The sequence below is a fragment of the Lissotriton vulgaris genome, chromosome 10 (genome assembly GCF_964263255.1).
Source record: "Lissotriton vulgaris chromosome 10, aLisVul1.2, whole genome shotgun sequence".
NCBI lineage: Eukaryota > Metazoa > Chordata > Amphibia > Caudata > Salamandridae > Lissotriton > Lissotriton vulgaris.
Window position 1 is genome coordinate 406,682,728 of NC_141698.1, and position 16,330 is coordinate 406,699,057.

Genomic DNA, 16,330 nt, shown 5'->3' on the forward strand with positions numbered 1-16,330 from the left:
TCATTTATTAAAATCCGAATTGCAGATAGAAGAGTCGGAAGAGGAGATTGCTGCTGATATACAGAGGGTGCATTGGGATCCCTTCAGATTGAATCCAAATAGGTCTAAACCTAGAAAGATTTTGATTAATTTTCTCACTTATGGTTTAAAAGAAAAGATCCTTGCCTCGGCATTGAAGAAAGGCTCCCTAACGGTGGGGGAAGCTAAAATTGAGATCAGATCAGATTTGTCGGTAGTTACCGCAAACAGGCAGTGGGAGCTTGGGAAGAGAATTGAGCCTCTAAGGAAGTTGGGAGCGACGGTGCAGTTAAAATTCCCAGCTTTCTTAAAAGTCATGTGGAATAATAAAATGTACTCTTTTAGATTTGTTGAAGACGTGGACAGCTTCCTGGAGTACTGTCAGGGTGGTGGTGTATAGTTAATTGATGTAGCGAAATCACGGGTAGCGTAATCTGCACGTAATCTGCATAATTAGTATAAAACAAAACAAAAAAAAAACAGAACAAAAAAAAATGGGTTATTTTCAATAGTTTGGGTAGCACGTCCGCTGGTGACCGGCACTCACAGGGCCTAGGCTTTGGGCCTTAGGAATCTGGTAGGGTTCTCCCGGGGAGGGGGGCGGCACGAAGGGGAGGGGGGGACAGTCAGGGCATAGGTGTGGGTGGGGTGGGGTGGGGTAGGTAGAGGGGGGGTGAAAAACAAAAATGTTCTCATATGCTATTGACCTCCTTGAGGTTAAAAAGTTTGAAAGTAACATATGATGGTGGAGGATAAGAGTATGAGGGGAAAAACACAGAGGGTGAAATGGATGTCATGGAATGTTAATGGTTTAAGGGTAAAAGCGAGAAGGGTCAGGATTTTGAAGTATTTAAGAGATATTTCAGCAAATGTAATGATTCTTCAAGAGACTCACTTAACAGAGGAAGAGTGTAAATAATATATGGGCCGACTTCGGTTGATAAGACATTTTTATAGTTCACCACAAACAAGGGTTACTAGAGGAATACTGGTGATAATTAGAAGTGGGTTGGACTGCCAGGTAGAGAGTAGTATTGCGGACAAGAAAGGCAGGTGGTTGATTGTGACTTTAAAGTTAGCGGGATCATTATATAATATCATTGGATATTATGGCCCTAATCAGGATGATGTTACCTCGTTGTTAGAATTAACAAAAGAGATGACAGGGCTGTCAGGTTACGTTGTTCTTGCAGGGGACTTTAATACAGTACTAGATGCCAAGCTTGATAGATCTGCGAATAGTAGAGCATTGGGACACTGCAAAATAGCGTCTAGTGTAAAATATTTAATAGAACAGTTTGGATTGTGTGACATTTGGAGGAAGTTGGCTGGGACTGGGCTTGGATATAAATATTACAATAAAAAATATAGTCATAGGTCCAGAATAGATTTTATTCTATTAGATGCAAGAATAACGGATAAAGTGAAAGAGGTTGTACATGTAGGGGTTCACCTGTCCGATCATTCAGCGGTCTTCCTAGATCTGGAAGTTGGGAGATGTGATTTGGATTCGGTTTGGAGATTGGATCGCACAGTTCTGTATGATCAGGAAGCAATGCAGTTCCTTCAACAGGAGCTTGAGGTCTTTATTGACCAAAATATAGGATCAACCAGATTGGACATTGTATGGGAGGCTACCAAGGCTTTTCTCCGGGGGCGATTGGGAACTCTGGGGGCCAAGAGAAGGAGAATATACTACCACGAAGTACTGGGATTGGAACAGGAAATTCGAAAGTATGAAACCATTATTGTAAATTCAGGGGTAACCCCTAAGGAGGAGATTATTCAAGAGTTGGAAGGGTTAAAGGAACAACTCACTACCGTGATTAATAAAAGGGTTAAGGAGAGATGGGAGGCCTCCAGACAGGATCACTTTGAATACGGGAAAAACCCAGGTAAACTGTTAGCTTGGAAGGTTAGGAAAGATCGGGTTAGAAATATGATTAAAGAGATTAAGGTTGGTGCAGAAGAAAAAGTAGCCTCAAATACAGATGAGATAGTGGCAGCATTTTATAATCATTTCGAGGAAGTCTATAGTGAGGACCTGCATCCGGATAGGCAGAGGATAGAGGAGTGGGTCAGAGTTCTAAAGCCCTCCACGGAAGAACACCGAAGAGTTCTGAATAGAGAGATTAGGCAGGAAGAGGTAGAAGAAGGTGTCAGGCAGGCAAAAAAAGGTAAAGCCCCGGGCCCTGACGGTTTTCCTGTAGAAGTATATAAGAGTCTAATGCAGGGCTGGCACCATTACTAACTAAGGTGTTCAATCAGGTGTTTTCTGAAAGAATGGAGATTCCTGCATCATGGGACCAGGCAAACATAATAGTGATACCCAAACCAGGGAAGTCTCCAAAATATATGGATTCATATAGACCTATTTCACTTTTAAACTGTGACTATAAGTTGTTTGCTAAGATCTTGGCTGATAGGTTGGGTAAAGTGATTCCGTACTTTATTCACGAGGACCAAAAAGGGTTTGTAAAAGGTAGACACTTAAACGAATTAACGTTTTCCTTGATAGGCAGTATAGATGTTGCTGTCGATCAGAAGCTCCCTCTGGCGGTGGTGGCTTTAGATGCTGCTAAAGCTTTTGATCGCATAAATTGGGAGTTTTAGAAAATTTTAATAGAACATCTTCAGCTAGGGGGAAACTTCTTGCAAATCGTGTCACGACTATATCACACGCCGAATTCCAAGGTATTGGTTAACGGAGTTCTTACAAAATCTATCAGGATCATGCGGGGAACTAGACAGGGATGCCCTCTTTCTCCGCTCTTCTTCGACCTTTATATCGAACCACTGGCCTGCAAAATAAGGGACACAGAGAACATCCCCGCTTTTACGTTTCAGGGCTGGTCAAGAAAGATAGGTTTATATGCGGATGACATTGTAATTTTAACATCAAACTTGACAAAATCAATGGTTGAAATAGAAAACATTACAAAGAAGTTTGGAGAAGTTTCAGGATATCGACTAAACTCTGACAAAACTGAAATTATGGTTTGGAATATGGTTGTGGAGCCTGGAATCTCAAAAAAACAGATTAGATACTTGGGGATACAAGTTACCCAAGATATAAAACAATTAGCAACGGTAAATCTGGCCAAAACAAGGAAAGATATATCCGCAATTTTTAGACATTGGAGTTTGATACAATTAACTATGATTGGCCGGGTAAATTTAGTCAAGATGATGGTGCTTCCTAAGTTGACCTTTTTATTTGACTCTATTCCTCTTATGTTTGAGAAAGAGGGATTAGTTAAGTTACAGAGTGAAATCGGTTCATTTATTTGGGGTTCCAAGGGGTCAAGGATATCTTGGAAAAAAATTCGGAGAAAATATGTCAAGGGAGGTCTAGCGGCTCCAGATTTTCAAATTTACTCCTGGGCTTTCTTGCTTAAAAATTGTAGAATGCTCCTCGGAAACCCCAATAATTTAGCGATAGGGGACCTCTTTTCTGCCATGTTAAAAGCAGAAAAGTGCCACTCGCAGGGTTTTTTGTATAAGTTTGCAGACCCAAAGTACTTTAAAAAGGTAAGACTGAAGGTCTTAAGAGACTTAGCTACGGTGTGGTACCGTATTAGGCATGTGACAAAAATCCTATACTTCAGTGTGGCTGCGCCAATATGGGATGCTCCGGGGGCTCCAAGTTGGACGGAGGATGCTTTGGCAAGGGTATTAAAAACAGGAGGCCCACAGGTTTGGGGTGAGCTGTTCTGCGAAGGAGATTTGTTACCGTGGGCAGTTTGCGAGGAACTTTGGGGTCGTAATTTTGCAACATTTAAGTATCTTCAGATACAAAGCTGGGCGGTAGGAAAAGAAAAGTTAATTGGACATTACAACGAGTTTGAAGAGAAGCTGGCTTCAAACACACGGATAAAGAAAGAAGTGGCGACATGGTACTGGGCAATAGTCGAAATGGAGGACGGCCCTTTTCTACTACCGGAGGTCCTGTGGGGAGAGTGCTTGCCGAGGATCGCTACAGAAGAACAATGGCAAGTAGATATGTTGATTCTTTACAAAGTGGTAAAACCTGCAAACCTAAGGAGGAATCACTTGTTCACTCTCCACAGGACATTTTGGACCCCAAAGAGGCTTGCTAAGTTTAAGGATGGGGGTACGGTGTTATGTCCTAAATGCAAAAGCCCAAATGATGACGACATTCACATGTTTGTGACATGCCCGGAGATTCAAGAGTTTTGGGTAGCTGTAAGTATAAAGCTATCAAAAATGATGGAGCTAAATATCAAGGTAAGCCCTGAACAGATCATCTCGGGCAGATTGGACATACAAGGTAAGGGCCTTTATGATAAAGCTAAGTTGTTTTTTTATGCCATTTTGATTGCTCGGAGAGAAATATGCAAATTATGGGTTTCGCCAGAGCCTCCGACAGACTTAATGTGGATTAGAGATATGAGAGGCATAGCTAAGCTAGATATGGCCGGCCAATATAAAAGGAAGCACCAATTTTGGACCTTATTTCTAATCACTTTGGGTGAGGGTAAGGGGAGCCCCAATAATATATGATAGATACGATGTGAGAAGAAGAACGGTCCAATGATTAAGTCACTTTTGAAGCTCTTAGAGGTCAATGTAGTCTATATGCTTTGCTGCATTAGGCAAGGCTGCGGTACCTCCCATCTTACAAGCCTGCAGTTTAAGCAGTAGGAAACAACCTCTCATAGTTGAGTTGAAAACCACCTAAGGGCGCTACAAGAAAAGAAGAGGTGGGAAGTGGCGTATGAGGGCTAAAAAAAAAAAAAGACTTTTGGTGTTAGACTCAGTGATTGCTACTGCTGGGACTGCGATGCTGTGGTGCTGACTAGTGCTTAGTGTCCGCCACATGCAGACGCTGCCTACACCACGTTGTTGCTGTACACTGCTCCACTCTGATTCAGGCTCTGATCCAGGCTCTTGCTATCATGCCATTTTGTCACTTTAGCCACTAGCCTGCATGGCTGCTGGCCTGCTGTTCCTGCCTCCGCAGCTCCACCCCCCGCTTTCATGAGCGGATAGCGGGGGCGTGGTGCTAGCGGCGGTGGTGGATGCAGTGGGTGCAGCGGCAGATGTAGTTGAAGTATAGTGGAAGTGTGGTGATCTGTGCCCTAGGCAGTGTTGCAGGGGTCATTGAGCATTGAGCAGCAGTGCAGTAGTTTATCAAGGTGTAGGAGTGTGTGCTTCAGATCTTCAGCACCCCCAGAAGGTCTAGAATCGGGCCAGACTACAGTGGAAGCTAAGGAGTGGGGTGAGAGGTGGACCAAAAAACTACACCCATAGCGAGAGGAAATTTGAAGTGAGCGTGAGAAAAAAACACCAGCTCCAACCCTGGAAAACATTTGCACATTGCCTTCTCACAATTCGGTGCCCAGCTTATAGCTTTTATAGCTCTTTTAACTCCTACAGCTCTCAGCGCACAGTAACAACAGAAGTAAGTAGTGATAAGGAGGAATAAGGAGAGGTGTGGAGGTGAACGGAAGAGAGAGGTAAAATCGGTGCCGGCTCTCAGCAACGGCTGAACACCCTGCTAACATACAGAGGGAGGGAAGGAAGGAAGCGGAGGGAAGCAGTATAAGACGTGCAAACAAAGTAATGCATTCAGGGAAAATAAGAGAAGCGCGGGAAGTGGTGCAGAAGAAGCAAAAATTACAAAACAGGACGGCTTCTGCTGGCGAGGACAATGATGTTGATTATGTTGCAAATGGGGCTTGTATGGAGAAGTCTGGCTAAGAGGGGCTAGCAGTAAAGTGCCTTGATAGAAACCCAAATTGTGACCAAAAAAAAAGGGATAGGGAAAGCGGATTTTTTGAAGAACCCAGTTGATGTTCTGCATACATATCGAAAAGATCTACATACTAGGGAGCTACAAAGCCCAATTCAACCACAGGAATCAGGGACTCCCAAATCAGCTCCTAGTAAAATCATGATCAAAAAAGAGGAATTTAAATCTTTGCTCGACCATGGAGGGGTTAAATGCAAAGAGAAACATCAAAAAACCTTTGTTTAACTGGGAAACTTGGAGCCTAAGCAGTAACCGGCTACATGAGAAGGAATGTTCCATCACAGCGGCCCAGCAAGGGGTGTCACCAGTCTTTGAGGTATGGGAGGAAGTAGGCGCTAACAGCGATCAACGAACAATCTTGGAGCTGCTTAACAGTAGTAAGGCGCAAGAAGGGCAAAAGGAACAAATGAATCAGTCTTGTTTGGTAAAATAAATTCAGATTCAAGCTGAGGTGCACCAACCAGTAAACAACGAGATGGTATACATGGATAATTGGGATGAATAGGAAGATTTAGAAGGAATAGATCCTGTTCGAAAATTAAAATTGGAAACAGAGTTAACGGAGGTATTGGACACAGTGGAGAATAGTATAGTACCAGTGGTGAGAGAAGTACGTCCAGAAAAAGTATCAGAATCATTGGACGATTTAATTTGTGATCCCTCTCAGGATGTATTTTAGAAAAATGATGACATAGGAGATAATGTAACACCAGAAAACATAGAAGTACAATCAGAAATTAAACATGATTCAACACAGAGAGAGGACAGGAATGAAATTTTTAAACATGATTTAACACAGAGAGAGGACAGGATTGAGATAAATGAATTACCAGGGGCTCAACCTGTGGGCTCCACAGTAATGGAAAATGAGAATATATTAGCAAGTGCGAAAGGGAAAAAGAAGAAGAAAAAGGAGGGTCAGCTGGAAAATATCCAACCGGAATTAGTCCAAGCCAAAATAGTAAAAAAAGGACATAAAAATTAAATTAAAACAGGGAATAAGGTGGAGCTTTTGGAAACATCACTTAACGCTGTGGAGGGGACAGGTGCAAAGGAAATCAGAATGCAACATGTTTGTGAACAATCGCTAAGGAATGATGATGAGCCCCACAGGGAACAGAGGCAACGATCGAAGGAGGAATGTCAATTCGGAAAGAACGACTGAAATGAAACAGGGCTGGTTAAGAACATTCAGCAGGATATAGTCTGTACGATCCAGCATGGTCAAAAGGACAGGATAACAACACACATCTTGCCTAATATTCATTTTAAAAAGTCATTTGTGCCAAAATATAAATGAAGGGGTCACTTTGATCATATAAATACAGAGTCTATGATTCGAATGACCAAGAAAATAGAGGCTTTACAACACATAGAGTCCACGGATATACATTCAGTTACATTTGTAAGTAACCCATCGTGGGGAGGTGAGGAAGCAACAATGATCACATGGATGACTGCTGAGGTAGCGGACCAACTATGGGCAGACAAAGAGAAATTAGATACATGGGGTATTGAGATGATAAGAGAAGGAACCCTATCCACAGTTTCTAAAACCGAAGTGTGGAGACAAATAGTTTAAGAGGGTCAATGAAGAAGGTGATAGAGGAAGACAGAAACTAACGAAAAGTCCACAAATGGGCAATAAAAATCAGCAATTAGGGACAATGACGATCTTGAAAGGGGCAAGGAGTAGCTCAATTACCCCTTTAAGGGACAATATTACCCTTCAGGCTGATAACTACACTGAAGCCAAGGAGAGCAAAACTCTTTACTTAAAGTCGGACTGGTCCTGGCTACCGAGTGCTTTGAATGTCAGGACAGACAAAGGTGTAAGAGAATGACAGGATATAAACCGTCTCGCTGACCACAAAAATAAAGGTGACACCCGTTCATGGAATTTAGATGGCCTGGAATAAATGTAGACATCTGCTCATGGAACATAGAGGGTTTGGCAGCAAAAGTGGACGATCATGAATTCCTAACATACATTGGAAGAAATCAGATAATCCTCCTTCAAGAAACATGGGCACAGGAGGAAATTAAGTTACCAGCATACTTATGCTATAGTAAACCAGCAACTGAAACAAAATTGAAGGGGCGAGCAGCAGGAGGTTTGGCCATATATGTTTCAGTGGCCTTAAAAATAAAAATAGAAGAAGTGGAAATCAACGATTCAAACATTCAAGCAATTAAGGTCTGGCCAGTTAGCACAGGAAATAAGATCCCTGCTTTGATGATAATAAATGTATACATTCATCCTCTTGGCAGTAAAAAAAAAGAAACAATAGCGATACTACTGAGCCTATTAATAACATTAAGCATGGTTAATCCAGTCCCTTGGATAATCTTGACAGGGGATTTCAATATGAATTTCTTCGACGGGGCACCTAGGGATCAAATATTGGAGGAGATTGATCAATGTTGGCATATCTCGGCAATTGTTGCAATTAAACAATGATTAGACAAAATGGGTAAAGATACAGTGATAAACCTGGAGCATCATGGCCTTCGAGTTTTGAATGGCCGAGTGGATTTGGACATCCCAGCTCAGGTGACCCATTTTACGGCACAATCCGAAGCTGTTATTGATTATACTTTAGTGTCTCTCCCATTATACCAATCAATAATAAGCTATAATCTTGGAAATAGACTGGAAAGTGATCACCAACCACAAATGATCAGCCTCAATCTTCATATTACCCGACACGAATAAAGCGCCCCTGAGTTAGGGGAACCTGTGGGTCTGACCTGTAGAAGGATAAATTGGACTGTAAATAATATACAAAAGATTGAACAGAAAGCAAGAGAACAGTGGGAGGAAGAGTTAAATAGAATAGATCAAAATTCATTGACCCTCTGGGAGCAATTCGTAACTAATCTAGTGGAGAAAAATGCTGTGCGTTCAAAAGGCATGGTAACATCGGCTACATCTTTTCCCCAAAAAATGACTGTTCAACCTAAGATAGCGAAAAGGACATCGAACAATGCGCTGAGGGTCCTTAGAAATCAACCATCCTCTAATGTCAGGAGTAAGATATTACCAAAACTGAGGTCACTCTATAAAAAAGAAGTATGGATACAAACAAAGACTAAGCTTGATCTGTTCTGGTGTAAAATTAATTATGCAGCAAAACGTAAAGATGCACATGAATTTTGGAGACTGGTCAATCAAGCCAATGGTGGGAAACAACAACAACTGATTACAAATATATCGGAAGAAGTCTGGGAGAAACATTTGGGATCAATGACAGGTTACACCAGAAATATAATAAAGCCAACAGAAGTAAATTCAGTAGAAAATATAAGGGTCAATGATAATGAAAGGAAAAACACCCAGCAAATGATCCAGCGGCCAACAATGGAAAAAATTATAAGTTCCAGCAGACGGAGCAGTGCACCAGCGCCAAATGGCCTCCCTCAAGCACTGTTTAAAGATAATCCACAATATTGGACAAAGAACTTGTCAGACTTGTTCAATTATGTTCTATGGAAGAAGGAAGTCCCAGACAAATGGAGGGGCTCAATTTTGGCTCCAATTTACAAAGCTGGTCAAGTCTCGGATCCTGCTAACTATAGACTTATAGCTTTAATGGATTGCGAAGCAAAGTTTTTTGCTAAGTGTCTGCTAACAGAACTCACAGCTTGGGTTGCTGCCAATAACTTACTCCCAAAAAACCAAACACAGTTTATTAAAGGCATCGGGACGATTATTAATATTCAAATGCTAGTTCTTGTAATGGAAATGGCCAGAAGCCGTAAGATAAACCTTCACTTATGTGTTATTGATTTTAGCTCAGCTTTTGACACAGTGCACAGAAATATTCTTTGGAACAAGTTAACGAAAATGGGAATCTCACCGAGTTTGTTGAGAGCGATACAATTGCTATATTCTAATACTTGGACGAGAGTAATTTTGGGCCAAGGCACAGGTTTGTAAAAAAAATGGTGATAAGGGACGGGCTGAAGCAGGGGTGTGTTTTGGCCCCAACCTTATTTAACTTGTATTTAGCTGGGATTTTATCAAGGATTAGTAAAAATAATTCTCACTCTCCGACTTCTGCAGGCTTTAATGTTTCACATTTAATTTATGCTGATGATATTGTTTTAATAAGCTAAACTAAGGTGGGTCTGCAGAGATTAATTAATGAAAGTGCACAGTACGCCTCCACTCCTGGCCTAAAGATTAACCTAAAAAAGACAAAAACAATGCTGGTGACTAGAGGGTTGGCTGTAAGACCAACATTGAGAATGGAAGGTACTGTATTAGAATCGGTCACTGAATATAGATATCTGGGTGTTATAATAGATGCGAGGAGCACAGGTAAAAACCAGTGTGCAGCAGAAACAACTCATTAATTGCTGCATTTTCCAAACTTCAGAATAACTTAAAAGGGCTTCCCCTTAACGAACTATTACAAATTATGTCAGTTAAACATGTGTCAACTCTTGCATATGGAGTACAGACCTTAAGAGGTTGTGCTGACAACACCATAGATAAGCTAGTGACAGGGACCTACCGATGCCTGTTTAATCTTCCGCGACATTCTTTACCGGCACAAATTCGCCTTGAGTTCGGACTTAAACGACAGAACCTAAATAGCTTAGGAGCCTATTTAAAATTCTGCCACAAAATTAGAAGGGATAATAATGTCTCGCTTATGACAGTGGTTTGGGAGGCAATATGCGATAATAAACATAAGCAGGCACATTAATATTTCCAACTGGCGATAGATACGTTCAATGCGGAACAAAAATGGGCCTTACCTCTTTCACAGGTGACTTTTAATAAAGTTATAAATGGGTGCAGCAAAAAATTGTCGTCATTATGGGATAAAGCAGTACTGGCAAAGAGATCCCATGCATGGACTGTTATTGCTTCGTATGATATGCTAAAACCCCAAAGATATTTAGGAGACTCAAATAGCCAAAGAGCAAAGCTGAAGCTGATGAATCTCCGATTTGGAAATAGCCAATTTCTTGGAGATGCCCCTACATGGAATTTCATGAGTAGTGAGAGGGTGTGCCGCCTCTGTTATTTCAAGAGGGTAGACATTTGTCATATCATCTGTAGCTGCCCTGCACTGATAGAGGAACGTAGGAGGCGGCTAAGGTCGGAGTTTAATAGTCAAATTATACGAACATGCCGACAAGCAGTCATAGCCAGTTTACAAGGAGAAAGCTTGCAATTTACTTGTAGACTTTTAAAGTTTATAGAAATAGTGGAGAAGAAATTGCTTAATTGAGGATTATTTATTTATATTTGGTTTTATACTTTGATGAAAAGTTTATTTTAATTATGTGTTCTTAATAATGTATGAAATGTAAGAAGAATTGTATAATGTTGTTTTAATTGTAAGTTTTTAGTAACTGAACAATACATTTTTCATTCATTCTCTGCATCTTCGAGTCTAGTGACTAACTGTCGACTCCATAGGGGTAAGGTCGTTCACCTGTGGCAACGTTGTCCATCGAGTATCCTCTGTCTCCTTAACATGGTCAGCCAGCTTTCTTTAGTCTTCTTGCATGAGCCACATCTCTCCCACCACCACTGCGAATTGGGTTTCTAAGGATATTTTAGTGGCTTTTATAGAATCTAAAATTTAAGCTATGTGCGCCGTCAGGGTTGTAGTACCTCCATCTTTGTCCTGGATATTATCCCCAGCTGCCATCTCAGTGGGGCCCCATTGACTGTTCATGACTTGACCATGTTTGTTTCCAAAGCTTCACCACACTTCACAAGCATACCCTAGGACTCAGTTCACCATAACCCCTAGATTGCTTGCAATGCACAAGTTGTCTTGCGCCAATTCAGACAATGCTGCATTATTTTCCTTGGGTGGTATGTATGGAAAGGGGGAAGCAGGCAAAACGCCAGCCCACCCAACTGTTCTACCATGTGGTGGGGGTAAACAAAGGCTCCTTTCACCTCCATGTTCATGCAGTGTTCAGGAGCTCAGCAAATCCCAGCCCCAAAATGCCAGCGAACTTGCACTCTCTTACCCCAGGGCAACTGATTCCTCCTGAACTGTCACTGCTACTGCTCATACACATCTCAGTGCTTGGTACCCAATGTGTACTGCTTCAATCTGCCATCAATCCATATAGTCCACTCACAATCAAGGGGAACCGGTGTGGGAGAAGAGGGTGCCCCAGAGTCTAGTTTGCATTCTGGCCCTCAAAAGGGGGTTTAGTGCTGTAATTGTCAAAGAGGTGGAAACCTGCAGCTAAGGGGTCCAATTCTGTTGCCGCAAAGTTGTGCCCGTGTGGGAGTCCGACCTCCTTACAGTGTCACAGCCACCGCTCCTCTCAATCCGGTGCTCCCTCTCACATGACTTCTTCAAAGCCACAGCACCCAGGCTCCACTTGGCTCGGTGGGGAACCACCCGCTGTTGCATTGTTCTCCTTGGTCCTGGGATAATGAGTGCCAATATCTCAGATCATCCGCTCTCACCTGGGGGTATGGTACTTTGGCACGGCGCAGCCTTTCCTCACTGCTTTGGACGAGCAGCAGGTAGGTGCCATCTTGTCTGAGCTCACACACCAACCTGGATCGCAGTCCGAGAGCCCCAGGAACAGAGTGAATTGGTGTTAATCTACCACCACAAAGTGCTTCCTGTACTCGAATACTGCCTGTCTAACCTTCCAACTACATGTCGGGTAAACGTGAAAAACCTGATGTGAAAAAGCACAATCAACCGCAAGGGTATCCTGGAGCTGAACAGGTGTGTATTTCTAGCCCTGCCTGTGGTAGGTTGGGTAATTGAAAAAAAAGCTCTTCAACTTCCTGCAGAATTCAAGAAGAGAGGATAAGGCACTGAAGTGGAGTGGGAGGACTCAACAGTTCAGGAGCAATGTAAGAGAATGACGATCCTCCTGATCTGGGTCTATGTATGTGTGAGATGTATGTATGTAGGCGTCCTGCAGAGCAGAGGTTTCTAGGCAGTTTGTGGCAAGGGATGCAACTGAGTTCTGTAGTCCTGTGAACATATGCATGAGGAGTTTGAATTGAGTGTGTTTGTGTATCCGGAACCAGTAGAGCTCCATGAGGTGGGTGTGATGTGAGTTCTGTGTGGGAGGTTAACGATGAGTCTGACTGCCGAGTTCTAGATAGTTTTAAGTCTTCTAGTGAGTTGCTTGGTGTTCCCGGCATAGAGGGTGTTCCATAGTCCAAACTGCTGGTGACTAGGGAGGGAGTGAGTACGTGACAGTTTTTCTGAAGTTGCTTTGGTAGCAATTGGAAGATCTTCCTTAGCATCTTGAGGGTGTGGACGGAAGATTTAGTGATGGCCCTACAGTAGCTCTCCCCAGTGAGACAACTGGGGCTGCGAGCTGCATTTGATTCCTGAGAAATTGTGGTGAACTATTGCTCATTTTAAACGGCGGAAAAGCCTTTGTGTATTCTTTTAAAACCTACTCATTTTATTGTTTCTAAATTTGGGGGACGTGCCTGCAGTTAAGGGGAATTATTTTTGTTAGGCACACTGACACCGCTGACACTTCAAACTCCGCATTTCGGCATTGCCGCTTTCCTCCAATACCGGCGACGGTGGCCGCCATCTTGAGGGAGGCAGGGAGAGCGCTCTAGTCGCGCTATACTCCCGCCCCCCTAGAATACTTAACTCGAGTCTTCCCCGCGCTCGGTGCCCTACAGTAGCTCTCCCCAGTGAGACAACTGGGGCTGCGAGCTGCATTTGATTCCTGAGAAATTGTGGTGAACTATTGCTCATTTTAAACGGCGGAAAAGCCTTTGTGTATTCTTTTAAAACCTACTCATTTTATTGTTTCTAAATTTGGGGGACGTGCCTGCAGTTAAGGGGAATTATTTTTGTTAGGCACACTGACACCGCTGACACTTCAAACTCCGCATTTCGGCATTGCCGCTTTCCTCCAATACCGGCGACGGTGGCCGCCATCTAGAGGGAGGCAGGGAGAGCGCTCTAGTCGCGCTATACTCCCGCCCCCCTAGAATACTTAACTCGAGTCTTCCCCGCGCTCGGTGCCCTACAGTAGCTCTCCCCAGTGAGACAACTGGGGCTGCGAGCTGCATTTGATTCCTGAGAAATTGTGGTGAACTATTGCTCATTTTAAACGGCGGAAAAGCCTTTGTGTATTCTTTTAAAACCTACTCATTTTATTGTTTCTAAATTTGGGGGACGTGCCTGCAGTTAAGGGGAATTATTTTTGTTAGGCACACTGACACCGCTGACACTTCAAACTCCGCATTTCGGCATTGCCGCTTTCCTCCAATACCGGCGACGGTGGCCGCCATCTTGAGGGAGGCAGGGAGAGCGCTCTAGTCGCGCTATACTCCCGCCCCCTTTTCTCCCTATATTATGTGTAAGCCGGCCAGACGGCGCAGCGGGCTGGCGCAGCGGGCGCGCCGGATGCGCGCCGAAGCCGCGCCTAAGCCAAGCCCGTCTGCGCCCGTCCGCAACCGGATCGCGCTGGGCGCAGGGCACGCTGTCGGTCTAAAACCCGTTATCAGGTATGACAACAATCATTTATTGTCCCTACGCCCTCCACTCGCCCCCCACGGTCGCGCCTGCCCCCATATTGACCCCTCTTCCAGCCCCCTGTTATGTCCTTGCTGTGAATGGACTCCCCTTATACCCACAAATGGCGTCGCCGATACGTACGCCCCTCCAAAGACCCACCTCACCCTCTTTAAGGGAGGTCTGGTGAATGCCAGGTCTTTAGCCTGCCACTGCCAAGATGTGCACGATTTAATATTAAATCAAGAGCTGGATGCCTTGTTCATCACGGAAAGTTGGCTCAATGAATCCTCCAACCCTGACCTTGCTATTGCCCTCCCCCCAGGTTACACTATTTTTAGGAGGGACAGACCCTCAGGTCGAGGCGGTGGGATAGCATTAATTATCAAAGATACATTTCCTTGCCACACATTCGACCTATACCATCTTAAAGACGCTGAAAGCCTGGGTTTCTCAATTAAAATTACTGCATCGTTCTCTCTCTCGGCTGGACTCCTCTACCGTCCTCCGGGCAATCCCTCCTCTTTCCTCAACTCCTTGGATGAGGCCCTCGGCGCACTCATGTTACAATATCCCAATTTCATGCTCCTTGGCGATATGAACTTACACATGGAATCATCCACTGACCCCCACACCATCTCCTTTCTACAGTCCTTGAACATCTTTGGACTCCTCCAACTTATCAATATGGCCACCCACAGTGCTGGACATACCATTGATGGCATCTGTTCTAATATTCCTACCCTTTCCACCTTCCCTCCATTGCCCCTAATCTGGACCGATCATTTTTTCATCCCCTTTGACCTCACGACACCCACTGCTCCCCTATTCAGCCCCAGACATACCCAAGCCGCCTTCACAGTCAATTGGAAGAAAGTGGCTGAACGTATACAGCTTGAGCCAAAACCACTGCCCCTACCCCCCACGCTAACTGGAGATGTCGAAGTTGATTCATGCAACTTCCACACCTGGATGCACCAAATAGTTGCGGTTAACTCTGAACCCAAAAACAACCAAGGAAAGGGACCCAAGAAGAAAAAACCCAATGCCCCATGGTATACCAAGACCCTGGCAGATAGCCACCTCCAATGTCGGAGACTAGAAAGAGACTGGAGACAAACATATGACACGACCTCCAAAATACGCTATGTCCAACAGAGGAAAGTATATCTCTCTGACATTAAAGCAGCCAAAAAAGACTACTTTACTAATCTCATAATGGAAGCGCGCCAAAATCAAAAAACCATCTTCACCATAGTCAAGTCCTTCACCCATCCGAAAGCTCTCACCATTGACATACCTCCCTCAGAGAGTCTCTGCAACCAAATTGCAGACTACTTTGTTGATAAAATTGTCAACATTCAGAAAGACTTTCCTCCACCTCCGACGACCATCGTACAAGTTACAGTTAATTACCCTCCTCTCTCCAGTTTTAAACCAGTATCCTTGCAACAGACAAGCAAGGCAATCCGTGCCTGTAAATCAGGAGCACCCACGGACTCCTGTCCCCCAATCATTCTTCACCATCTGATTGATACAGTCAATCCTCACATTAATGGAATCATCAATGAATCCCTTGAATCCGGAATTGTACCTGCCGAATGGAAGAAGGCTACTGTCAAACCTCTGTTGAAAAAACAGAATAAACCATCCACAGACTTGACTAATATGCGGCCAATCTCTTTACTTCCTTTCCTGGGCAAAGTCACGGAGCATCTAGTGCACGAGGAGCTTAAAACCTTCACAGAAGCCCATAACATCTTGCACCCACAGCAATCGGGCTTCCGCTCCGGTCACTCGACCGAAACAGCTTTGATCGAGCTTGCTGATTCTATCAAATTCCTACAGGATGAGGGCAAGCAAGCTGTCCTCATCCTGTTGGACCTCACAGCGGCACTCGACACCATCTCGCATGTTATTTTAATCAATCGAATGCGAGAGATTGGCGTGACAGACTTAGCCCTGGCCTGGATTTCATCATTCCTATCTAATAGGTCCCAGACTGTGGCACTAGGACCACACCTTTCCTGCGAAAAGCCAA